The 12,418-nt window shown below is 41.7% G+C and overlaps 1 pseudogene; it reads left to right on the top strand.

Annotated features, from left to right (window-relative positions):
- Positions 1–3,289: 3,289 nt before the first annotated feature.
- LOC122995749 lies at positions 3,290–11,315 on the top strand (annotated as a pseudogene).
- Positions 11,316–12,418: the final 1,103 nt, after the last annotated feature.

Here is a 12,418-nt window from a genome sequence, read left to right as displayed (position 1 = left end):
CCTAAAACATCTCTTGTATGAGACCTTGGAGGCCAGAGATAGGCCCTGCAGGCCAGAGTCAGGCCCTGTAGACAAAATCATCACATCAAGGCACCCTCTTATGAAAAGACTTAGCTCATAAGTTGAACATTTCCATAAATTGAACATTAAACATCTCTCCTTCACAAATGAGGATTTTTTTCTCTCATAATCAGTGATCTGAATGTTCATTTATTAACAAATAAAGTAGGGATGCACAATATTATAGGCATGTCATCGGTATTGGCTGATAAAAGCTCTAAAATGAAATATCGGCATCGGCCATTTCTGCCGATATAAGAGGCCGATTTGTTGCCATCTCCTCCGCTGCCTGACTGTGCTTCCCTCCATAGACTGTTTCACCCTGACAGTCCCGGTGCTTCCTCCGCAGGCTCCACCAGGCTCTTTATGTGGATCAAACCAGAGCACCGAACCCGGTTTGTTATTCAGGTTAAAGTGGGGAGAAGCGGCGGGTCTGACAGGCAGCTTGAGTGAAGTGGAGCCTGCGGAGGAAGCACCAGGACCATCAGGGAGAAACAGTCTGTCGAGGAGTTGCTAAGTTCGGCTGCACAGATAGGAAACACCTCAGCTGACAGGGTGTACCACTCTGTTTGGAAAAATAATCTTTTTGGTTTATAATGGCAGTAATAATGGTGTATAATGGCATATCAGCCTATTAGGTGCATTACTGCTCCGGGGTGTGGACCAGAGATTAAATCCTACACATTAATCCTGTCTGTCTAATGAACTTAATAAAAACTCTGCTCCATCCACTTGGCAGGTTCATTAAAGTTTTAAGGCTTCCTAAATTCTTCTTTCATATATTGTCTTTCTTGATCATTCTTAGTACAATCTATGCTTGCATGCATAATAGTCTCCTCAGCAATCTGGAAAAAAATATGTGCATATATCGGTATCGGTGCATATATCGATATTGGCATCGGCAATCAGCCACAGTGAGTTGGAAATATCAGCACATCAGATATCGGCAAAAAATCCAATGTCATGCATCCCTAAAATAAAGATAAAACCACCACACCGACTGTCAGCCTTCTGTTTGCAAGCATGCTCCTCTAACCTTTAGGCCATCACTACTCGCTTGAGTAAACTCACATAATTTGCGATTTTAATCTGTCAGCAATTTTTTTGTCGAGCCATCGTCCTCACCTTGTTAATCGCAGCAGTATTGCTCTTTTTGTTGATGACTCCTTTATATTCTTCATATAGTTCCATCAGCAGGGTTTGTTCCACTGCTGAGAAGACCACCGCTCCCTTCTTTTTGCAACATAGTATCTTCTTTTCGACAATTGACTCTTCTGGGCTGCGCATGTACTCCTTGCACACCCGCACTGCAAAATTATTCAAGCTTGGCTAGAGTTAGGAAAAATACTATGTCTCTGGTATTTAATTACCTTTATCACCTAACTAGACAAGGTGATATGTCAGCTGCAACAACAATTTGGGGGCTCGTCCAGGATTGGTAACTCAAGGACCCCTGGATCCAGACTGATGGGTAAACTGTGCACAGCCGAGACTGGGTCCTGGAGCCCAAGCCTCTCCCCAGAGAAGATTGTAATCAACCTAAGGGGATGAGAAGGACAGGCACCCGTTTCAGCTAAGATACCTTGATACCCAATCTCAAGAGAAAATGAACTTGAGGTGAGGACACTATTTAATATGAAAATCTCTGAGTGCTGACAAGCTAATCAATTGAATTTTGGAACTTATTGATTATTGATTGAACATATTAGCTCATCCAGAGCCCTGTACACATGGGGGGGACCAGTGTTCTAAGCTCTCAACTGTGATAGTAAACCAGGACCTGGAATGTCCCCCTGAGTCTAAATGTAAACAAGACAAAAGGTATGTTTTCCTCTAAAACTATGGTACAACCTCCTAATACTGATATTTTAATCAGGTGAAAAATTGACATAGTTATTGATTTTAAATATCTTGGTGTGACACTGGATCTAAATTTGAACTTTAGGAAACATGTTTAAAAAAAGGTTAAAACCATAAAGTACAACTTAGCAAATTTTAGACATATTAGAAACTGTCTCTCTTTGGTCGCAGCCAAGATATTTATGCATGCTATGATTCTTTCCCAAATGTCTTATTGCATCACATGTTGGGGGCAGGCTGGAGAAACAGCCATAAAATCTCTTTAGTCCTAATACAAACAAACTCTAAAAACTCTGGACAAAAAGCCAATGCATTTTCATCGCTGTAGAGTACTGGAGAAATACAATTTACTGAGCTTTGACAATTTTAGATTATTCTCAAATTTGTGCCTAAATTTTAAACGGTTTGGCCCCTCCTCCACAATGTGACTTTGTGTAAACTTGCTCAGTAAGTTCTATTAGATCCTCCAGAATATCCTCTATACAAGATTATACCATACCATTTTGTCGCACTGCAATTGGGCAGTCAGCTTTCTCTGTGAAAGCCACAACTCTGTGGAATGCCCTATCTGATGATATGAAGAACTGTAGTCACTGAGTTTAGTTTACATTATTAATTTCTAATTGACATTGTGGGTGTATGTGATGTGCTGTTGTGTGTAGCTTTGTATTTTGTATTTTGTATGGTGTGTTCTGTGTGGTTTTTATTGTTTGTTTTGTTTTGTTTTGTGTTTTTTTTTTTGGGGGGGGGGGGGGGGGGGTTGTCTTTTTTGTTTGTTTTTTTGTTTGTTTTTTTGCTTTATACTGTTTGTTGTTGTGCTGTTGTGTGTTTTAATTGTGGTGGACTATGGAATGCAAATTAGCTTCAAGCTAACTCCGGTGCAGTGCATCTTTAACGTTTAAAACTGCACACTGTCCAAATCAATAAATCAAATCAAGCAACAGCACTGCAACTACCCCCGCACCAGACAGAGTGTGAAGGAGTTGCCAACCACCGAATCCAGCCTCCAGATCTTGGTGGATTAGGAGCAGTGAGAGCCATTGATGGACCCTATGTAAATGCACTCATCTCCTCACCAGGCATGGCCTACCACATTTGACATGCTGAGTAGCAGCAGCAAGAGCACCATGCACAAGTAGAAGTATCTTTTCATTCAACTCCCAGCCCTTCATCACCACCCCCAGTGCTACTATCATCTTTGTCAACACCCTACAGCAATCCCTCTCACCAAGGAGACTCTCTTTTCACGCAGCCCAGAGGCAGCCCTATGCCTGTGGTGGAGGTACCAAATCCACAGGGAGGGCAGAATGGTGCAGCATTAACCATGCATGTATACCGCACATGGACACACAGTGACTTGAAAGAAGTAATGGAAGGACTACAACACCTCTCCAAGGTAGGAGGAGGTGAATTCTGCCTGCAACTCTGGGAACTACTACAACATCATCCTCTGACTTCCTGAGAAATTCAGAGACTGCTGACATGTAAACTGGGCATTGGCTGGGGTCATGTGGAAGGGACTGGTAATGCAGCCTGGCCACAAGATCAGGATATTCCATGGAGTGCCCAGCCTGGTTGAATGACTTTTGCCAGAAATCAAAGACAATGTGATTAAACATTGCATTCATGTGGACAGAGGGCAGCTCGCTGAGGTTCTGGGGTACACTAGACATGCAGAAAAGGTGATAAAACAAGCCAGTGATAACAAAGAACCAGGGGGGGCAGGAAACACACACACACTTGATGATACAGAAATGCTAATAGCTCAGAAAATTATTCCCCTAGCAGAATTACCAAAATGTAAGTGGCAGGAAGAGAGATTTTGCTAAACATGTAACTACCAATGAGATAGACTGCATGCAAATTTAAGATTTACACTGCACTGCCTATGTCAAACACACACCAGGACCAGATGAAGGATTTGAGAAACAGTGGTTTAGAAAAGGAAAAGAGTCAGGTTTTCTAACTGGTGCCCATCTGTTCTGGGGAAATGGATTTTGTGCATTATCTGTGCAGAGAACTGATGAGCTCAAAAGATTTCTGAAATCCTTTTTGATCCACATGTGTCTCTAACAAAAACACATACAAAAAGTGGAAGGATGTTGGTTCATGCGTGACATGCTGCAATGACATTTATGATTGGACAGATGAGGGAGAAGGAGTATTTTACTCACCCTCAACAAACATACGCAGTAAATCATTTGGTTGTACATTTATATTACATGCAGTGCATATATTCTCTCAAAGAGGCCAAAATCATGTCAGCACAATAATGACATCATTGACTGTCTCTGATCCAAAGCTGGCAGATGTTCCAACTTAACTATGGGCCAAACACAAATATGATGTGGGTTTGATGAACAATGCATCACCTTTAATTGTCAAGCCTAAATGTGATTACAGACCATACAGAACCCAGTATTCACTAAACCAGAGGCTATTGAGGGAATAACCCCAATGCATCACTAGGAAAGGGAGTAATTGTGCCATGTCCAGATTCACCTGTGCGCACACCTATCAATCCTGTCAAAAAGGTGCCACAGGATGGCCAGCCTATGGCTTGGAGGTTTGTCCAAGATTTAAAAGCAGTGAACGATGTGGTACATGGCAGGGCACTGGTGGTCCCTGATCCTCACACAATCCTAATCCGGGTACCACGTAACAGCAAGTATTTTATAGTGGTCGACCTAGCAACTGCATTTTTCAGCATACCAGTAAATCCAGATTCACAATTTAGGTATGCATATACTTTTAAAGGGAAAGCATACGTTCACATGTATGAGTCAAGGATATGTTGAATCACCTGCTGTCTGTTCAGCAGCATTACATCAAGATCTGGAAGGAATCATCCTCCAGTATGTAGATGATCTGCTTTTGTGCTCCAAGAGTGAACTGGCCTGTCAGGCTGACACAGTGGCATTACTACAATATCTAGCAGCACAAGGCTACAAAGCCCGTCTCTCTAAATTGAGGTGGGTAAAACAGGCAGTAACATTCCTAGGCCACATCATTTCCCATGAGGGTAAGAAATTGTCAGATGACATGATCCAAGCCATCTTTAAAATTCCAAAACCAATCACAAAAAGTAAATGATGGCATTTTTGGGCATGATGGGCTACTGTAATAATATTAATGATAACTTTATTTGTATAGCACTTTTCATACAAAAAATGCAGCTCAGAGTGCTTTATAACACAAGAAATTACATTCACCAAGTTTTCCCATCAAGAAAGACACAAAAGACATAAAATGAACATAAAAACATGTAAATGTACAGTGGGAAATAAACATTTTGACAAAAGATAAAACAAAGTGAAAATAGAATGCATAACAATAAAATAAAAAATAATAACAACAAAGTTAAGACAGAATATATAAAATGAAGTAAAATTCAACATTTTAAAAGAAGTGCAAAGGTGCTTAAGTTAAAGGCTAAGGTGAAGAGATAAGTTTTGAGCTTTCTTTTAAAAATATTTTGCAAGCTGGCCTCCCTGATATCTATTGGTAGTGTGATCCATCGCTTTGGGGTGAACTGACAAAGGCTGCCTCCCATTTTCTTTCAGCTGTTGCTGGGAATTGGGGATCTCCAGTAAACTAGCAGCAGATGATTGCAGTGCTCTTGAGGGCAGATAGTTAAGGGTTCTATATGTAGAATTGTGAAGGAATTTACATGTATTAATGTTTTTTTATTGCCATTGAACAAGTAGTAATGTAACATAAAAAACGAGACCTTCCCCGACCTTCTCAGTTGACTGTAACAGCCTGTGGACTGATTTCTATGTGAAGGACCCGGGCTGGATATTCTGTGAGAATTAAACAGAAGTGACGAAGGACAAGTCACCCACTCCCGAGCACACACAGCTAAAACAACATTATTTCCTCAACAAAGGAGCAGAAAACAATCTCCAGAGCAATAGCAGAACATAGCTTACCCCTTTTGTTTTTCCTGTTGGTAGTCCAAAGGTTGTAATAAGCACACATTTCCCAACAATACTGCAGTGTGTCGCTCCCCAGCCACAGCTCATTGCTGCCTGGACACAGCCTGTTGCTCCCTGGCCACAGCTCATTGCTGCCTGGACACAGCCTGTTGCTCCCCAGCCGCAGTTCATTGCTTCCTGGACACAGCCTGTTGCTCCCCAGCCCACTGGTAGACTCAAGGGCAGGGGGGCAACTGCCCCCCCAAGGACAAAAAAAAATACAGCAAAAGTGCCCTCTAAGGTGCCCACCCATTCACCCAAGTCAATGTCATCGCATACAAACTGTGTAGAGAAAATGGCTGCAATCCCCCCTCCTTTCTTGTTTTGTCTGACTGACTGATAGAAATGATAGTTTGGAGGACAAGCCTCTATCACTGTTGTTACACCAGTAGTGCTGTTTAGCCAGGTCTCAACTAAAAAAAATACAGTGTAAATTCTTTTCAATTATCAGATCATTAAACAAGAGGGATTTGTTAGCCACTAATCAGCTGTGGCTCAGGAGGTAGAGCTAACTAAACGGAAGGTCGGTGGTTCGATTCCCGTCTCCTCCAGTCTACATGCCGATGTGTCCTTGGGCAAGATACTTAACCCCAAATTGCTCCTGATGGCTGTGCCATCAGTGTATGGATGTGTGTGAATGGTTAGTTTCCTCTAATGGGCAGGTTGGGACCTTGCATGGTAGCCCCTGTACCCATTCAGCGTATGAATGTGTGTGAATGGGTGAATGTGATTCGTAGTGTAAAAGCACTTTGAGTGGTCGGAAGACTAGACAGGCACTATACAAGTACAGTCCATTTACCATTTACCATTTACCATTTAATTTGACATTTAAAGGAGTGAATTTCAGCTGTTTGGATTCTGTGACAGGAAAGGAGATTGGTTGTGGCTGACCACTGACAAATTGGGATGGGGTGGGATTGTTGGGTCCCTGATTGGGGGACAGCATTCAGAGGTAGCCACTAAATTCCTTGAGTTATGTGTAGCAGAGGGTCAGGTGAGGGGGGAGAGATGCAAGCTGTTTACCTGTGTGTTGTGTTCTGTCCTGTGTGTGCTGTGAGGGGGAGAAATACAGGCTGTCTGTCTGTGTGCACTGTTCCTTGCACTTTTCCCCACATTTTTGTACTGTAGGCAGTGGATGCCCAACTATGCCCAGATCAGCCTCTGCAGAGCATGACACATGACCATGGACTGAGATTTAAAGACACACTGACCTGGACTGAGGAAGGACATGACAGTTTTGTGAAACTCAAGCAAGCACAGCAGGAGAAGGACAGAGGGACGTCCCCACGTCAGTGCGGTTCATAGGGTTTCCTGCGGATGAGAAAGCACAAAGAAGTCCGGGGAAGAAGTCAAGTTAGTAACATGCATTAATGGTAAATGAATACATACATATGGAGAAGAGGAGAGAGTAGCTCAGTGCATCTCCCGGCAGTCTAGGCTATAGCTATAACAAAGGGCTGGTCCAAGGCAAGCTCTTGGTTGGCCCTAACTCTAAGCTTTATCAAAACGGAAAGTTTTAAGCCTACTCTTAAATGTAGAGGGGGTGTCTGCCCCCTGGACTGAATCTAGAAGATGATTCCACAAGAGAGGAGCCTGATAGCTGAAGGCTCTGCCTCCCATTCTACTTTTGGCGACTGTAGGATCCACCAGTAAGCCTGCATTCTGGGAGTGCAGTGTTCTAGTGGGGTAATGGAGTACTATGAGCTCTTTAAAGAAACTCATGAAGTCATTACTACTGAGAGCCATTAACAAGCCAGGCTGACTAGCCTTTATCCAATTCTATTTCATCATGTGTTCACAGCACTACCACCACCGCAAACACACACACACACACACACACACACACAAACACACACAGCAAGCTAACACCCCTAGGTGTCATACAATTAAGCAATATTACACTCGAGGGTGTGCTTTCCCGTCATTGTTGGCATGACAGTGATGCGGTCAGGAGCGAGGCGCTTGTATTCCGTATACAATATTTACCAACAAAATAAAACATATAAACAAAATTTATTCATATTGGCAGTTCGCTCTAAAAATAAAAAAAACTTTTTGCTTGTGTTATCTCTGTTTCCATGGAAATACATGGGGTATGACTAATACCTAGAAAACAATCACTCACGTCAGTATACTCTTATGTATTGAAACCTAGTTTACTACTCCAGCAAGTAGGCCGACCCTTAGTAACAAATTAGCAATAGAGACGATTTCTAGTCCCTGTTGAGTCAGCCAGCCAACTTGAGCTAATGCTCTCTAGAGATCGTGGGATTTTCCAAACTGAATAAATTCCACACATAATTATTATAGTAATTGTAGTAGGTGGCTTTAATATTCATGTGGACATGTGATAGTCTTAGCACTGCATTTATCTCATTATTAGACTCAGTTGGCTTTTCTCAGTGTGTAAATAAACTCACTCACTGTCATGACCACACCCTCAATCTTGTGCTGACCTACGGCATCGAAATTGAACATTTAATAGTTTTTCCACAAAATCCTATTTTATCAGACCACTACTTCATAACTTTTGAATTCCTATTACTGGATTACACACCATTAGACAAAAATGTCTTCACCAGATGTCTATCTGATAGTGCTGTAGCTAAAATTTAAGGAAGCTATTCCATCAGTATTGAACTCAGTGCTATGTCTCAATACTACTCCTATGGACTCCTATGTTCATTTTAGTTCTTCCCAAATTGATAATCTTGCTGATAGTGCCGCAGGCTCACTGCAAACTACACTTGACTCCATTGCCCCTTTAAAAAGGACAGTAATAAAACATAAGAGGTTAGCTCCATGGTTTAACTCCCAAACCCACAAATCAAAGCAAATATCAACGAAATTGGAAAGGATTTGGCGTTCCACCAAACCAGAAGAATCTCACTTAGTCTGGCAGGGTAGTCTTAAAACATATAGGAAGGCCCTCTGTCATGCCAGAGCTGCCTATTACACAGCATTAATAGAGGAGAATAAAAACAGCCCTAGGTTACTTTTCAGCACTTTGGCCAGGCTGACAAAGAGTCATAACTCTATTGATCCGTGTATCCCAGTGGCTCTCGGTATTAATGACTTCATGAGCTTCTTTAAAGGGGACAATATGCCTTTACTTATTTTCAGACATATATATAATGTCACAATATCGGATATTCATGTTAAGTATGGCTGACGTGTCAGATAACGAGGTAAATGTATGTAGTAGTAATCCTTGTGAGCAAAAAGCAGCAGCCTCAGACTGCTCTGAATGCTCGGTTTCCAACGGTTTTTTCTACTTTCAGCCTGAGCTGACGTCAGTTCATGACAGATTTCTTTATATGGACATCTGCTACGTGCACAGCACACGAGTTCGCTGCTCCGCTCCGGGAGTAGTTACACCAAGCCACGACTCCATTACACAGCACAGGTGTGCTGGTTGTCTGCAGCTCTTCATAAAACATCTCACTGTGTCTCTTTCAGCTTGTACTGTTCCTCCCTGCATTATTTCTAACTGATCCGCTGAACAAATAGCTCAAAATATGTTATTTTGATCAGTTTTTGACGCAGCTACGAAGCTCCGCTAATTTGGTGAGGAACACGTTTTTACTTCCTGTATATTCTTCACAATAAAAGTCTTCCATTAGTTAGTCATTTAAAAGCTTTTAATTTGAAGCAGTAAAGCAGGTAAGTTACACAACTCTGATGTGTAAAGCTGACCAATCAGAACAGAGTGGGCTCATAGGGAGGGCCTTAAAGAGACAGGAGCTAAAACAGGGTGTAAGAGAAACTATGTATATTGAGGGGTTGCATAAAGGGCCAGTATAAGATAAATATGGAGTTTTTTGAACTGTGAATCATGCAGAGTTAATCTAGTGCAGTCCAAAAAAAATTCAGAGCTGAAATGAGCACAACAGGTCCTCTTTAATGATAAAATTCTAACTATTAGAGACAAAATCCATCACGTTCTGCCCTCAACAGGCACCAATTTATTCACAAACACAGGAACCTTAGAAGCAGCTGTGAAACCTGACATATGTTTGGATTTTTTTTCTCCAATTGACCTTTCTGAATTAACTTCAATGACTTCTTCATCCAAACCATCAACCTGTCTCTTAGACCTCATCCTAACTAGGCTGCTTAAGGAAGTCTTACCCTTAATTAGCACTTCTTTACTAGATATGATCAATCGGTCTTTAGTAACAGGCTATGTACCACAGTCCTTTAAAGTAGCTGTAATTAAACCTCTTCTTAAGAAGCCTACTCTTGATTCAGGCATCTTAGCCAACTATAGACCTATATCTAACCTTCCATTTCTTTCTAAGATCCTCGAGAAAGCAGCTGCTAGTCAGTTATGTGACTTTCTACATAACAGTAGTTTATTCTAGGATTTTCAGTCAGGTTTTAGAGTGCATCATAGCACAGAGACAGCACTGGTGGAAGTTACAAATGACCTCCTAGCTGCATCGGACAGGGGACTTCTCTCTGTGGTTGTCTTGTTAGATCTTAGCGCTGCATTTGACACAATTGATCATCAAATCCTATTACAGAGACTGGAAAATTTAATTGGCATTAAAGGAACTGCATTAAGCTGGTTTAAGTCCTACTTATCAGATCGATTTCAGTTTGTACACATTAATGATGAATCCTCCATGAAGGCAAAAATTAGACATGGAGTTCCACAAGGTTCTGTACATGAACCAATACTATTCACCTTGTATATGCTTCCTTTCGGTAATATTATTCGGAAACACTCCATCAATTTTCATTGCTATGCAGATGATACCCAAATATATTTATCAATGAAGCTAGATGAGAACAATCAGTTAACTAAACTCCAAGCATGCCTTAAGGACATAAAGACCTGGATGACCTGAATTTTCTGCTACTAAACTCAGACAACACTGAAATCATTGTGCTTGGCCCTAAACACCTTAGAAACACATTATCTAATGATATAGCTACTCTAGATGGCATTACCCTGGCCTCCAGCACTACCGTAAGGAATCTGGGAGTTATTTTTGATCAGGATATGTCCTTTAACTCCCACATAAAACAAATTTCAAGGACAGCCTTTTTCACTCACGTAATGATGCAAAAATCAGGCACATCCTTTCTCAAAAAGATGCAGAAAAAATAGTCCACGCATTTGTTACTTCCAGGCTGGATTATTGCAATTCATTATTATCTGGCTGTCCTAACAAGTCTCTAAAGACTCCTTAGCTTTTCCAGAATGCAGCCACACATGTACTGACAAAAACTAGAAAAAGAGATCATATTTCTCCCATCTTAGCTTCACTACATTGGCTTCCAAAAAAATCCAGAATTGAATTTAAAATCCTTCTCCTTACCTACAAAGCTCTTAATGGTCAGGCACCATCATATCTTAAGCTCATAGTATGTCAAGTCTATGTCAAGTTTAAGAAGGAGGTGGGTCCTTAGGCCGTATTCAGACCAAATTAGGCGGTGCGGCCCACTGCTGCAGGGTCGAGCGGAGGTGTGTGGGCCTGTGGGCATGTTTATTTGTGCTCTAGAACTTGACACAATCAGAGAATAATGTTTTATTTATCTGATTCACAGGCTTTCTCGCGACCAGCGCTCCCTCTCTTCATTCATTCTACAGCTTGCTCGACCACAGCTGCTTTCTCACTCTCTCTCTTTGTCTTGCTGGGAAGCAGAGCACAGTCTAACTTTACTTTTAACGTTATCAAGCGAAGAGACATGTCCTCCCCTCATTCTAGTAATGTCTTTGTTCTCTATCATGACAGAGTTTACAGCTCTGATCAGTCTGATATCCAACTGTGATCGGCTACCGCAGCCTTTAGCCGCAGTGACTTCGGGTTGCATTTCTCCAAAAGTTGACTCTGGCTCAACTTTCTGGTCGCAGTCTAGTGCAGCACTGCTACAGCCAAACTGCCCGCAGCTGAAACACACTACCCCCATTCAAATGAATGGGAGGACGGTGATTTCGCTGCACCGGCTGATTTGGTCTCAATACAGCCTTACTTACGCTGTAAATGGCAGTGCTACTTATACTTCCATAGGGAAAAGTCTCACAGGGTCTTAATTCTGTTTCCAATGAGGAGATAAAAATTAATACGGGTTTGTTTGTGTTGAATCTTTCAGGTGAAGTGTTCAAGTGTATGGCAAAAACTTTTGAATAAACCTCTATTAGCAAGATGATGTGTTTTATTTCAATGGATTAAGCCTAGACCTCCTTCTGTTAACCAGTGGTATGGAGACATATTTAAAGTTTTGCCCATGGAGTGATTGAGCTCAGTTCTGAAGGGGAATGAGAGTTTTTTATAAGTTGTGGGAGCAGCCTCTCAACTACCTCCCAAATAGCACAGCAGACCTTGCACACTGGCTTGGCATCCTTCCCCCAAGAATGGTTAATGCTCTCTCTTTTTGGTATTTTACTGCTTTGCATTGTGCACTTCTTGATCCTTGTAATGTATCCAAGCTTTGAGATGTCTGCATAATGTGTGAACTCATCTCATGTAATGTGTATGTTCACATGCCATGCTTTTTATGCCCCCTGCCGG

This window comes from Thunnus albacares, chromosome 13, assembly GCF_914725855.1.
Source record: "Thunnus albacares chromosome 13, fThuAlb1.1, whole genome shotgun sequence".
In the NCBI taxonomy this organism is placed as follows: domain Eukaryota; kingdom Metazoa; phylum Chordata; class Actinopteri; order Scombriformes; family Scombridae; genus Thunnus; species Thunnus albacares.
This window is presented reverse-complemented; position numbering and strand designations above follow the sequence as displayed.